This window comes from Odocoileus virginianus, chromosome 34 (genome assembly GCF_023699985.2).
Source record: "Odocoileus virginianus isolate 20LAN1187 ecotype Illinois chromosome 34, Ovbor_1.2, whole genome shotgun sequence".
In the NCBI taxonomy this organism is placed as follows: Eukaryota; Metazoa; Chordata; class Mammalia; order Artiodactyla; family Cervidae; genus Odocoileus; species Odocoileus virginianus.
Genome location: NC_069707.1, coordinates 713,926 through 729,070, shown reverse-complemented (window position 1 = coordinate 729,070; position 15,145 = coordinate 713,926). Strand labels below are relative to the sequence as shown.

At 50.3% G+C, this 15,145-nt stretch overlaps 1 protein-coding gene across 13 annotated transcripts in view; it reads right to left on the bottom strand.

Moving 5' to 3' along the window:
* Positions 1–15,145, bottom strand: part of WDR27 (WD repeat domain 27) — a 246,485-nt gene that overhangs the window by 110,915 nt on the left and 120,425 nt on the right. The window lies entirely within an intron of this gene.

Sequence of the window (15,145 nt, the reverse complement as noted above, 5' to 3'; positions counted from 1 at the left end):
GGACTCTGCTGGGGCCGCGCCCGCTCTGGCCGCGGTGCGCCCACCATGTGCTGGGGCCGGACTCTGCTGGGGCCGCGCCCGCTCTGGCCGCGGTGCGCCCACCATGTGCTGGGGCCGGACTCTGCTGGGGCCGCGCCCGCTCTGGCCGCGGTGCGCCCACCATGTGCTGGGGCCGGACTCTGCTGGGGCCGCGCCCGCTCTGGCCGCGGTGCGCCCACCATGTGCTGGGGCCGGACTCTGCTGGGGCCGCGCCCGCTCTGGCCGCCGTGCGCCCACCATGTGCTGGGGCCGGACTCTGCTGGGGCCGCGCCCGCTCTGGCCGCCGTGCGCCCACCATGTGCTGGGGCCGGACTCTGCTGGGGCCGCGCCCGCTCTGGCCGCGGTGCGCCCACCATGTGCTGGGGCCGGACTCTGCTGGGGCCGCGCCCGCTCTGGCCGCGGTGCGCCCACCATGTGCTGGGGCCGGACTCTGCTGAGGCCGCGCCCGCTCTGGCCGCGGTGCGCCCACCATGTGCTGGGGCCGGACTCTGCTGAGGCCGCGCCCGCTCTGGCCGCGGTGCGCCCACCATGTGCTGGGGCCGGACTCTGCTGAGGCCGCGCCCGCTCTGGCCGCGGTGCGCTCACCATGGCTCACGTGCCCTTCCGCCCCTCGTGCGCAGGGAGGCTCTCCTCCTAGGCGGCCACCCTCACTGGGGCGGACCCCACCCTGGGGCTCCTTCCGCTGTTCCCACAAATTCACCCACAGCGGGGCAGGGCTTCACCACATGAACTTGGGGGGTGGGGGGAGGCGGGCACAGGGGTGGTCCCCCCACGCCGGCTTTCCACTTTCCTTCTCCATCTCCCAACTCCACGTTCACCCAGCCTGAGCTTGTGCGGAAACGAGCGCTGTGCTCGGACCGAACCCGGCCGGTGCCCACACGGTCAGAACCGAGAGGAAGTTGGACCAGACCGTGCGGGGCCCCGAGCTTCAGCAAGAACACCCCCAGGTGCTGGAGCCCCGTTGTCACCGGGACAGCGGTGAGATTCCAGCAACAGGTAAAGTGGGGGCCAAACACACGAGCCGGGGTCCCTGCGGAGCCTGAGCGGGTTTCCTGCCAGGAGCCGCTGCCGGCCCAGAACCCAGCGCTCTGTCCCCGCTCCACATGGCGCCGTGAGTCCAGGCCATGAGGCTGCCTGGAGGCCCCGGCCCCTCCCGAGCTCACAGCCCCCCTCCAAGGCCCCTGCCCCCCTCCCGAGCTCACAGCCCCCCTCCCAAGGTCACAGCCCCCTCCAAGGTCACGGCCCCCCCTCCCGAGCTCCCGGCCCCCTTCCCGCAGTCAATGCCCACTCTGAGGCCCCAGCCGGCTTAGGTGTTCTCATCACACCAGCAGAGGCTCATCCCAGACCCCCAGCTGTCTCTTTTCCCCAAAGGAAGTGGATTTTGTTATTTTAAACAATACAATGGGGGGCTTCCCTGGTGGCCGGGGGGCTAAGCCTGCACTCTCAATAGGAGGCCCCTGGTTCGATCCCTGCTCAGAGAGCTAGAGCCCACACGCTGCAACTAAAGATCTCCGGCGTCACAGCTGAGGCCAGCGCAGCCTGAATAAATAAATATTTTAAAAATGACATGAGGATGGGACTGCTTTCATCAACCTGATTAGAGAACAAATGAGTGAAGTGGTTTCCATGGAAAGGCTGGGGAAGCGCTATCGGTCCATGGCTTGAATACGCTGTCAGTAGAAGCGGATTTCCATGGCAGGGGCTGGAGGGGCCTGACTGGGTGACCCTGAATGCATGGGTGCTTCTGACCCTGCTGGGTGGGTGTTCCCTCTGCCAAGTGCCTTGTCCTAACACTAGTGACCTCCACCTCGTCCGGCTAACAGTCACTCCCACACGCATCACGTACAGGCCTGCGACGCTAGGTGCCCTGCTGCTGCTGCGTAGCTTCAGTCGTGCCTGACTCTGTGCAACCCCATAGATGGCAGCCCACCAGGCTCCCCCGTCCCTGGGATTCTCCAGGCAAGAACACTAGAGTGGGTTACCATTTCCTTCTCCAATGCATGGAAGTGAAAAGTGAAAGTGAAGTCGCTCAGTTGTGTCTGACTCTTAGTGACCCCATGGACTGCAGCCCACCAGGCTCCTCCGTCCCTGGGATTTTCCAGGCAAGAGGACTGGAGTGGGTGCCATCGCCTTCTCCGAGGTGCCCTGCAGTGGCCTTGAATCTGCACTGAAATCCTGTATTTAATGCGTTGTTGTGTCTAACGCCACCTGGATTTCAAATCCAACAAAGGCATACTTGTCCTGCTGTGATACCCGTCTGCTGTCAAGCGACACAAAATCTGGATCAGCCTTGGAGCCTTCTCTTCATTCATACACAAGCTGAGCATCTCAGTGTGGCTGCCCTTCCCCCCTGCAGACGCCGCTATGCTGGGCTGGTCCTGACCACTCCCCCAGCAACCAGGCCACCTGGGCCTCAGCTCAGGCCTCACGTGTCCACCCTGCTTCCGGTCCCTCTTCCTGAGTCAGCACTTCACACCCTTCAGTATTACCGTCAAGAATTTGAACAACTCCACCAGCCGTCTCAAGCTCAAGTTGACCTTGGCAAGTGTTCCTTGTGTTTACAGCCATATAACAAATACAATGTCCAGTGTGGTGAGGCATACGGGCCTTCAGAGTTCCCACAGGCACATGGGGTGTGGAAACTACACAAAAACCCTGATACCCCAGCCCTGGGGCCAGAGGTGCTTTGGAGATGGTGCTGTGACCCAGCCCCGGGAGTCCTAGAATCAAAGGCAGGCCCACCTAGAATCAAAGGTAGGGCCTTGAACCCCTCCTTACAGACACCCCATCTCAGCCAGCTCAGGACTTAAAGCACTGAACACTGAACAGTGTGTGAACTACCGAAATTGAATTCTCATGGTCTGGAGACTGGAAGACCAAGGACTGGTGATCGTAATAACCTGAACTGATGCTGACAGTCAGATTTGGGCCTGAGGATGTGAACTCTTCTAGAGGGACAACTTAGTTCTTACTTCAAATAAAAAGCTAAAAGAAAAATTTCACATTGGGGCAGAATTGCTCTCATTCACAAGTCCCAAAATAAATTTATACTCATGAGCATGTGTCAAATTTATTTTAAAATTTCTCTTGACTTGGATTATATCAGAGACAATGGTAAACCACACATATCTGGGATAAAAGAAAATAACTCAGTCTGCAAAACATGGCTACAAATCTCATACCAACAACATCGTAGAACATTAATAATCCTTTCTTAGAACTCATCTTGAAATCATATAAACAATTTTCAGATAGCAGTAGCACTGCTATTTCCAGACTCCTGAACCATTAAGAAAAGGGAAAAGCAACAAAATTCAGTGGATAAATGCATGAGATCTTAATCACATGAATGTTGTTCAAGTTTGGCAGGAATTAACCTCTGGGTGTCTTTTTTCAGTAGTCATGGTGAGAGATGGACCATAAAGAAGGCTGAGCGCTGAAAAATTGATGCTTTCAAACTGTGGTGCTGGAGAAGACTCTTGAGAGTCCCTTGGACCACAAGGAGCTCCAACCAGTCCATCCTAAAGGAGATCAGTCCTGGGTATTCATTGGAAGGACTGATGCTGAAGCTGAAGCTCCAATACTTTGGCCACCTGGTGTGAAGAGCTAACTCACTGGAAAAGACTGATGCTGGGAAAGATTGAAGGCACGAGGAGAAGGGGACGACAGAGCATGAGGTGGTTGGGTGGCATCACCGACTCGATGGACATGAGTTTGAGCAAACTCTGGGAGATAGTGAAGGACAGGAAAGCCTGGCATGCTGCGGCCCATGGGGTTGCAAAGAGTAGGACAGGACTGATTGACTGGACAGCCTCTGAATGTCAAGTCTTCTTGCACATGGAACATACGCTTCGTGAACCCAACGCCTGCACGGGTCCCTGTGGAGCAGGTGCCGTCAGGGGCCAAAGAGAAAAGGGGCGGCGGGGTGGGTGCGAGGCACCGTGGGAAGCAGCGCTACAGGAGGACAGGCCTGATTGAGCTCCAGAGGATGCATTTTAAAGGATGCGCGAACATGAGATGAGTCCCTTTGGAACCAGGTGGCAAAGTGCAACCCAGAATCAGGGAAAGGAAAACACTCCTGATTCATCTGCAAGGAAGACTGGAAAGTGGCCGTGAGAACTCAGAGGGGACACGAATGACTTTTTTGGTTGCCAGGGACAGAAAAGCAACTTGGACTAGCTCAACATAAAGGCATTCTATTATGTGTTACGGGATGTTTTATTTCACCTGAAGCAGGGGTATTGATTCTACCAGTGTGTGTTGCAAACCCGAGGGCAGTTAATGTGAAGGCTGTAACAAGTCTGAGGTTTTCCCAGGACGCATGAATGTATACAATCGAGCAGGCAAGGAAATAAGGGCAAAAATGAAAAAAGACAGATAGTCAGGGTGGTTAAGTTCATGAGGCACACTCTGTCAGCCTCAGGAAATCGCTGGTTGCTGCTTTTAAAAGGTGAGGGTCTTGGGCTTTAATGGCATATGGACACAGAAGGCAAGGGCTTGGGATCTTGGGAAGGGAGCTGGGACCGAGGAAGCTGAGTGTTTAAAGCTGAGTGGAAGTGTGGACCAGAAAGACCACCCATATGCCCATGGAGACAAGGTTATCTTAGCTTGAGGTAAGGAAATCGCCTCCCAAATCCATAACCACAGGGCTGCTCTTGCAGTTTTAGCTTATGCTACCTGACACGGGATGTCCAAGCGAAGACACTTAAAAAAAAAAAAAATGTGGTCTTGGCTGGGAAACCCAGTTGGACCCATAGTCCAACTCACATCCATACAGTTAGGGCGGGGTGAGGCAAAATCAAGAACACCAAAACACAGTGCTATGAGATGCAGCTAGAATCAAGCTTCACTTTTTCACATATTACTCATTTTTAAGTTTCAAGTATTACTGTCAGCTGTTGGTCATTAATTTTTGTCATAGTGTTCATCACTGAAAATAACTCTTTAACTTTGATGAAAATAAATTCATCAGAATTTTTTGTCTACTGTTTTATATTTTCCAGGTTTTGTTTTAAAAGTCTTTCCCAAGCATAGGTTACAATGCCCTTTTCCTATAATTTATTGTACTTACTTATAGTTTTACCTTTCAAATTTAAACAGTTAAGTCATTAGATGTATACATGTTTAAACAGAAAGAGCTTAATTTTTCTCAAAATAGGCAGTTTTTCTTAAACATTGTACCAAATAATCTATCTTTTCCCCATAGTTCTGTGGTGTCATATTTAATAAAATTAAGTTCTCAAATATCTCTGAAATTTCTTATATATTCCTCTGGTTTTATTTCAGTTATTGAGCCAATAACACATTGTTTTCATTTTTATGGTTTCGAAGTATTTCTCATTATCTAACAGGGAAAATATGAAGCTGACTTAGCCTTTTATGTGTCTTTTTTCCCAAGTATATGTGTTTTGGAATAAGCTCATTGAGTGGTACTGGAATTTTGAGTACTGCAATAAGTTGATAAATTAGTGAAGAATTGGCAACCTTATAATCTTAGGCTGTAACTTAAATTATGGAAGGATGTAAAATGCTATTTAGATCTTCTATGCAGTTTGTTAGCATTTCTTAATTTTTTCCATGATCATTTTTTTTTGCGTGATTAGGCTCACAGATATTTTCAAGTGTTATCTGCTATAAAAAGGAAATCTTATTTATAAGTTTTGTTAGTTATTATTGGTGTATTGACCAATGTTACTAGTTATTACATTCAATAACCATGAAAAATCATATTAGTTCTAACAGCTTAATGATTCTACTGTATTATTTTTTCCAGTTAAGTGAATGAAATCATCTGCAAATATAAGATTTTTGTCTTTCTTCTTTCAAGCCCTTTCACTCTCATTTATTTGCCTTTCCTTGTTTTATAAGCCAAGATCTCCAATATTATGGTAAAAGTTATTGGAGTAGTTGCTCTTGTCATGTGCTTCATCATCAAGAGAATGCTTGTAAAATCCGTCCATTATATTTAGTATTTGCTCTGAGTTTTGCCACATAACCGATACCATTCTTACATTGCTAGAGTTCCTTTTAATCTTAAACAGTAGTGGATACAAATGTTTTTTCTGCATCTACTAAGACAATACAAAATATTTTCTCTTATTCAAGTAGTGAATTAAGACCTTAGACCTTCTAATGTGGAGCCAATCTTATCTTTGGGAACAAATCTTAACTTAATCAAGATTTTTAAGTTCACAGTGGAATTCAGTGGGTCATGTTTTATTAAGGATTCACAGAGATTTATTCATAACTGAAATGGGTCCATAATCACTTTTTGTTTTATATTCAGCTGGGGCTAAAATAATAAATATCCTACTCTCATTGTGAAACAAGTGGAATTCTTATACATTCATAGCTGCTGGGAATACCAAATTGCAGAGTCATGTGAAAATGGTTTGGCAGTTTCTTATAAAGTAAAACATACATTTAATATATGACCCAGAAATCTCAGATATAAGTATGGATCCATCCTAAAGGAAATCAGTCCTGGGTGTTCATTGGAAGGACTGATGTTGAAGCTATAACTCCAATATTTTGGCCACCTGACGTGAAGAGCTGACTCATTTGAAAAGACCCTGATGCTGGGAAAGATTGAAGGCAGGAGGAGAAGGGGACGACAGAGGATGAGATGGCTGGATGGCATCACTGACTCGATGGACATGAGTTTGTGTAGGCTCGGGGAATTGGTGAGGGACAGGGAGACCTGGCATGCTGCGGTTCATGGGGTCGCAGAGTCGGACATGACTACTGAAGAAAAATAAAAACATATGCTGGCCCAAAGAGCTGTTCATGAATGTTTCTGCAGCTATATTCATAATAGACTAAAATTCAGACAACCAAAATGTCCACAACTGGTGAATGTGTATACGAAGTGTGATAACCGCACAACGGAGCTAACTACTGGGAGATGACGCTTCCCTGGCAGCTCAGATGGTAAAGCATCTGTCTGCAGTGCTGGAGACCCAGGTTAGATCCCTGGGTCAGGAAGACCCCCTGGAGAAGGAAATGGCAACCCACTCCAGCATCCTTGCCTGGAAAATCCCATGGGTGGAGGCTCTTGGTAGCCTACAGTCCATGGGGTCACAAAGAGTCGGACACGACTGAGCGACTTCACTTCACTTTACTGGTAGGTGGAACAATATGAAGAAGTCTCAAAAAGCATTAGGCTAAATAGAAGAATCCATACACTGAACGCACATTGTACTATTCAGGTTATTGGACTTCCTGAAGAGACACGCAGGGACAGAAACTAGTGGGCAGGATGGGAAGAGCGTGCTGGCTGCAAAGCGGCTCAGCAGACCCTGAATGAGAGGAATGTTACTCAACACCGTGAGGTGGGATTTGAGGAGCGAGAGATTCTCTAGGTATTTTAATGCCTGAAACATTAAAAAAGACTTATCTCACACCCTTATGTGCATACAAGGGAGCAATCCTCCAAAATGATAACAACCAGCTGTGAAAAAAGTAGGGGTGTCATTCCAGCACATTCTAGCCGTAACTGAACACAGGAACAAGAGGCGAGTGCTCCAGCCTCCAAGCGCAGACTTGTGCTCACACGCAGGGCACACGTAGCTGTGACTGTTTCTCACAGTGCAGGCTGCTGAAACGCTGAAGTTTCTATTCAGTACTCTCCCCATCATCATGACCATCACATAGCCTCCATGTGCCTCAATATGCCCCGAGGAGACAAGCTTTTCAATGGTTCCTTTTTGTCACTGTTCCCACAAACTCCCAGACTCGCTTCTTCATCCACTGAGAACCATCCTCCACGTTTGCGACAAGCGGGGCAAATCGCACCACCCTGCCTACAACATTTTATTGTGTAAACGAATCTGAAAATAGCTGCTTTTCCCTAGACTCACGCTTCTCTAGAAGCTTCACTCTCTCCCTGTTCCCACACGAAGCGCGGCCCATGGAGGCAGAAGGCGGCAGGGTCTGGGTGCGGGCTGGGTCCGGCGCTGGGGCGTGACCCTCGCGCTGTGCCCTCCCAGTGAGGCCACACAAGCTCGCCTGCCTTGGCATTCCCGTCCGGGCAACAGGGTCGTGCTTGCCAAGTCGCTCAGCTGAGTCCGACTCTGTGCAACCCTATGGACTGAAGCCTACTAGGTTCCTCTGTCCATGGGATGCTCCAGGCAGGCATACTGGAGCGGATTGCCACGCCCTGCTCCAGGGGATCTTCCCAACCCAGGGATTGAACCCGCGTCTCTTAGGTCTCCTGCATTGGCAGGTGGGTTCTTTACCATGAGTGCCACCTGGGAAGCCCGATAGGGACAAGGTTACATCATCTTGTCCACCCTGACTGTTCTATCCCTCACTGGGGATGAGAACAGCTTCCACGTCAGAGACTCTGAGAACTAGGTATAGCAAATTCTCTTGCTTTAGAGTGTAAGTATCGCCTCCTCTGGGACACCCAGGACTGTCTCCTACACTTTGGTTCGCATGTGAGAGGTGCCATGGTGTGTACGGAGCTCCACGTTACACCTAAAGGGAAGCATTTCAGACAGAGGGGGCGCCAGCCTGCAAGCAGCAGGCAAGGCCTGCTCGGACACACACTCTGCCCTCTGCCGACCCGTCAGAAGTCGGACGGGCCCTGCCCTCCTGGCCTTCAGCTGCTGTGAGGGCTGCGATAACAGGGCCAACTTGCTTTTGGGGGTGAGCCCTGTGAGTGAGGTCCTAGGTTGACACTGGAACTAGGAGAAAGTGATTAACGAGAATAACCAAATGCAAGGCATAACCATCATGCCAATAAAATCTACATTTCCAATGCTCTCTTTTCCTCCATGGATCCAGCCTAAGACACCACCTCTTTATGGTCTGCCTGTGTGGTTATCTACAAACCATCCTTTCACTGGATGTCTTTCCTAAACATAAATAAATCCCCAACTCAGAGCATCCTTGCAAAAAGAGAAAAAAAGAAAAATTATTAAATTTATTCTGAGCAACGAGCATGAGTAAATCTCCAGTTCAACTAAGCCTCATAGGTTGGAGTTTTAAGGACGATTAATGGAAAATGCCATAACAGAAGCACGTTTAGTCTAATTTGCTTAAAACTCTTAGATTTGAAAATGGTTCTGACAGCTGAACCCTTTCACTTCCAGAGATCCAAGGTCTGAGCTCCTCAGAAAACCCATCTCCACCTCCCAGCTGGAAGTGAGGGGCCCACAGGAACGCCGAAGCGGAGGTCCACCTTCCACGCCCCGTGACGCGGCCGGGGCGGGGGTGTGTGGCTCATCACCACCACAGCTGACAGTGCAGACGCCAAGGGGGAGAGGCCCCAGCTCGTCGCTGGCGTGAGGCGAGGAAGGCATATCACAGTTCCATCGTGGGCCCTGGGCCCCCGCCTAATTGAAGCCCTGGTGTATCCGCGCCAGGATGAATCAGCTGCCAGGCCCTCCGGCACCGCCGCTGTTTGTCTTTGGCTGAAGGAAGCCAGGAGGCACTTGTTTACATCCTTTGGGAGACCTTATAGTAGACGAGGGGGCAGGTCTGAAATCTCCACAAAAAATTTAGTGTTCAGCCTCATCCATCTAAAGATGAAATTTAAAAATGACAACAGACTTTCAAATGTTCTCTGAAGCAGAATTTTAACATTATAGTCAATGATGTGCTATCCAGTTGCTCCAAATAGGACAGCTTACAAGGAGAGAGGAGCAGTGTGTGGAGGGTCTGTTCACAGTCAACGGACCGGCCTCTCCTTAGGGGGCAGCGTCATGTGTCCGCTTTGATCGTTTCTAATCCATTATGAGAACCCCCTCGTCCTATGATATTTCTGGACTTTCTCGGGTAGCCAGCACAGAACCAAAGGGAGACCTCTGCAGCTGTCTTCCCCTTTGTCAACCTTGTATAAAACCTTAGTGGCTAATGTAGAATAAAATGGTAAGAAGACCAAGAATGAAGCAGCCTAAATGTTCACAGGCAGAGGAGTGGGGCACATACATACAATGGAACAGTGCTCAGCCATAACAAAGAATGAAATGACGCCATCTGCAGCAACATGAATGGACCTAGAATGTTCACTTCACACTGAGGGAAGTAAGCCAGACGGAGAAAGACGAACGTCACACAGCATCACTTAGACAAGCATTCTAATGGGTGCAGACTACCGTCCACGAGACTTCCCTCGTGGCTCAGGCAGTAAAGAATCTGCCTGCAATGCAGGAGACCCGGGTTCAGTTCCTGGGTGGGGAAGATGCCCTGGAGGAGAGATAGGCTACCCACTCCAGTATTCTTGCCTGGAGAATCCCATGGGCAGAGAGGAGCCTGGCGGGCTGCAGTCCATGGGGTTGCAAGAGTCAGACTCGACTGAAGTGACTTAGCATGCACGAAGGAGACACAAGGAGACCTGGGTTCGATCCCTAGGTCAGGAAGATCCCCTGGAGAAGGAAATGTCAGCACACTCCAGTGTTCTTGCCTGAGAAATCCCATGGACAGAGGAGGCTGGCGGGCTACCGTCCAGAGGGTCGCAAGAGCCGGACATGACTGAGCGACTAAACCACCACCGTTCGTGACACAGGAGACACACAGGTGCAGAGGCACCAACAGCCGCTGCTTTTGCGTCAGTCCTCGGCTTCCCCACTCCTCGCCTTCACGCCAGCAAGCCGACCTGGTTTTGGAGCTTAAGGGACGTCGATATCCTGACACTGTAAACTCCTGTTCAGAAGACACTTTTATGCCCACATTATGTTTTGCGTTCCCCTTAATCAAACCCTCCACAAGTCCCTGCCTCTGCTTCTGTTTATACATCATCCTTCAGTTGGGCCACAGCATTTGGGAGGTGAAGGAAACCTTGAAAACACAAACTAGATTTTCCTCCAAGTCCCGAGGAAACTAACACATCCCGTTTCTAACACGAGGCATCTCCACCCGCTGTGAAGCCGCAGAGCTGGCCGGGAAAGGGGTCCTGCCGGGGCAGCTCCCAGGCCTCCACTGTGCTGCTGTGAATCCCGCGACCCTAACCGGCTGGGAGGCTGCAGCCCCTGCCGAAACCTTCAGCAGCATCTCCACACAGGAGCTGTACCTTCACAGAGGCAGTAAGTGCAAGGATTTCGTCTGGATTAAAGGCCTCAGACTGGCTCACATTTGAAAGTGCTGGCTTCAGGCCCTCTCGGCAGAGAAGAGTTTGAGCGGGCACCGACACCCTCGCTGCCGCCTGGATGGCCACCCCTGTGTGTCATGGGTTTCAGGAAAGCAATCCCTGGGCAGAGCATCGCCCTCTGCAGTGAGTGACCAGCCTCTCCTGCGGGCGCCGCAGCCGTCGTCCTGACCATCCAGGCCTCACGCAGGGCCCTTGGCTCAGGTCACACTCCTGGTCGAGGAGCCTGGGGCTCCCGGGGTGGGTCTGGGCAGTGGTTTCTGAAATCTCTGCCGACAGCCCGCAGTGAGCCAGGGCCCAGCTTTGCGAAGGCTTGCATGCTGTCATCTCGTTACTTCTCCAGCGCCTCTAATCCAGGATAAACATTCCCACATCCTTCCAGTTTGCTGAGGCCCACATGTGGAAATGTTTTGTGTGCGTCCTCTGGCTTCTCCCGGTGAACGTTCCTGTAACTCCGCCCCAGCCCCGTGCACTGGCGAGGGCTCTGGCCTGGGGGGCTCCGTGGACAGGTCTGCCCAGGGTGGCCTCGCCCAGACCGCGCGGTGCTGAACTGGTGGCCCAGGGACAAGTGCGTCCTGGGCCGGCCCCTCGGCGCCTTCTGAGACCAGCCTGGGGCAGGGTCCATGAGCCGTGGGGCACTCCACGGGACAGTCAGCGGCGGGACGTCCCCAGGACTCCAGCGGTCCTGTCCTCCCACCCGAAGCGCCCCGGCATGATTATTAGACCGAGTCTGACCCAGGAGCCAGGGGTTCCGGCGGGCCAGTGACAGCCTCCCCATAATGGGCCAGGAACCCACCGCTTTCCGCCCAGGGAGGCCTCCACGGAGGGAGGCTATTAACAGGTGGGTTTGTCTCCAAGAGACATTAGGGTCTGCAGAGCGAGGCCGAGGGGACAGACCCTGCTGCTCGGGGTTGGCGTGGAGGTGAGGGTGTGGGGTGATCTGATTCATTGGGGAGTCCTGGGTATAAAGGGGATTAGGGTGCCAATGGGGTTCTGGGTGCAGAGGACCTGGATGTTGGAGGGTCTGGGTGCTGGAGGGGGTCTGGGTGTGGGGGGATGGGAGGGGCCTGGGTGTGGGGGTGGGAGGGGTCTGGGAGGCGGTCAGGTGTTAGGGTGGTGGGAGGGGTTTGGGGAGGGGGGAGTGGGGGTCTGGGGTGGGGGGGTGGGGGCGGTGGAGGCTGCTCTGACTCTCAGGACGCGGGCTCAGGGTGCGCGTGCTTCCTGCTTGGAAGGAAAGGGTCCAGAAGTCTCCAGAGCCCACCCTCAGGGCGGTGACCAGCAGCTCAGTAGCTTGTGCAGATCCCGGCCCGCGCACCCACCCCACATTTCACACTTGCAGACGTGGCCGCGCTGCACCCCAGCCTCCCACGCAGACACAGAGACTTGCTTCAGTGACTAGAAGATCCTGTGGTGCCAGCTTATCCAATGTCTCCAAAGAAGCAGAACTTCTCTCATGGGCCGGAAATCTCCAGAGAGGAGAGCGTGGTGACCTTGACCTAACTAACCTTCACCTATGTCAATGACAGGGTCCAAGTTCAGAAGTGGAACTTCCAAGTGGATGATCAACTTTATGGGCTGTTTCAAGCTATCCCTACATCACTGGCCACACACACACGCACACAAAAAGAACTGCTGCATAAAAACATTGGACTGAGATAATTACCCACATATTTTAACAAGAAGAGAATCTTCTGTCACACAACCCAAGAATTCTGTTTTTGTTTTGAAAAAACTTACTGAACCAGAGTCACTGGCAAGAGGTCTGCTCCACAGCCCTGCACTCAGGTCCTAGCAGACACGGGAAGAGAAGACTGCAAAACCAAATTCAGGGACCGAGCAGTCCACAGCCCTGCACTCAGGTCCTAGCAGACACGGGAAGAGAAGACTGCAAAACCAAATTCAGGGACCGAGCAGTCCACAGCCCTGCACTCAGGTCCTAGCAGACACGGGAAGAGAAGATTGCAAAACCAAATTCAGGGACCGCGCAGTCCACAGCCCTGCACTCAGGTCCTAGCAGACACGGGAAGAGAAGATTTCAAAACCAAGTTCAGGGACCAAGCAGTCCACAGCCCTGCACTCAGGTCCTAGCAGACACGGGAAGAGAAGACTGCAAAACCAAATTCAGGGACCGAGCAGTCCACAGCCCTGCACTCAGGTCCTAGCAGACACGGGAAGAGAAGACTGCAAAACCAAATTCAGGGACCGAGCAGTCCACAGCCCTGCACTCAGGTCCTAGCAGACACGGGAAGAGAAGATTGCAAAACCAAATTCAGGGACCGCGCAGTCCACAGCCCTGCACTCAGGTCCTAGCAGACACGGGAAGAGAAGATTTCAAAACCAAGTTCAGGGACCAAGCAGTCCACAGCCCTGCACTCAGGTCCTAGCAGACACGGGAAGAGAAGACTGCAAAACCAAATTCAGGGACCGAGCAGTCCACAGCCCTGCACTCAGGTCCTAGCAGACACGGGAAGAGGAGACTGCAAAACCAAATTCAGGGGCCGAGCAGTGGAGAGAGAGAAAAGGAGAGACTGAGCATGCTTCTCAACCAAAAACAAATCTGTAAATTAAAATTATAAACATGTTTAAATTGAACCCTAGGCAGAGAGTTGAATAACAGCTGGAAGATAAATGCATTCCAGATCAACTTGAAATAAATAAATAATAATGACAATTTAAAATATGTATGGCTTATAACCCACAAAAAGATGAATGGACAATAGCCAAATGAAAACCAAGAAATCATTTTACAAATTGCAATGAAATATAAGAAGATAGATATGCTAAAGAACATACTGCAAATTTAAAAACACTAGAAAAAAATGCAGAATACTGCCTGCTGAGACAAAACACATTTGAAAGAAGTTCATTAGAATATAATATTCAAGAACCCTCCAAAATTCAGTTTAGAGAGACCAATTGATTTAAAAATAAAAAGATCAGTTTTATGGATAATAAAACTGATAATATGGATCAGTATATCATGGATAATACTTTAAGAGTTTCAAAAACATATGTTGAAGTATGGCAGAAATCAACACTGTGTAAAGCAATTCTCCTTCAATTAAAAATAAATAAATTAAAAAAACACATCTGAGAGAATCCAGAACAAACAATAAAGGCAATTTCAGAGAAACAATATTTAAGAGGTAAAGATAGCAAATACCTTATCAGCAGCACTAGCTATCCAGAAGCAATAATATTTCAAAGTGCTAATAATAAAATTAATGTTAATACTGTATCAATCTAAAAATGCACACCAAGCTAACCTATCATTTAAGAGTGATGGCAAAAATGAAGACATTTTCAGATATACAAAGAAAGAGATATTATCACTTTCAATACCTCACTGAAAAAAATGGTATTATGAAAAGCAGTCTTTCGGCAAGAGAAGGTAACCTAGAGGAACAAACAAGACACAAGAAACAGACAGACACAGAAAGTGGTCAAACTCAAGACAGTGACACAGCTCTCCACACAACATCAGCCTCCTGAAATCTTCCTTTTTGTCCGCATAGAAATAGAGACATGGAGTGGCCTCAGACCTTCTCATTCAAGTGCATGCACCGTGTAAATCACAGTGTATGTACCATGTAACCAAGCATGTAAATTACAGTGTATGTACCGTGTAACCAAGCATGTAAATTGCCGGGAGCCATTGTGGGAGATCCCACCCATGACGAGGTCATGAGGAAAAAACCTGACACACAAGGCCGTTCAGGATACAAGGGGTCCTCCAGGTTGGCCTCGGCCTCTACCCCACCCTGCATCCTCCCCCTTTTTCTGCTGTTGTTCTTGTTCGTCCTGCTGCAGATTCTTGTGCTGCCTGCCGAGAGTTCTCCTGCTCCTCTTTCACTGAATAAAGATCAACTTAAAACCCTAATTAATAAATCTCCTGGATGCTGGTACACTATGAAGGGGCCAGGGATGAAGGAAATGCTTCAATTCAAACTCTTTTGCTGGCATTCTGGCTTGTTTGATAAATGTGTGCTCTCATTGCAAAAAATGCTAATGATTGTT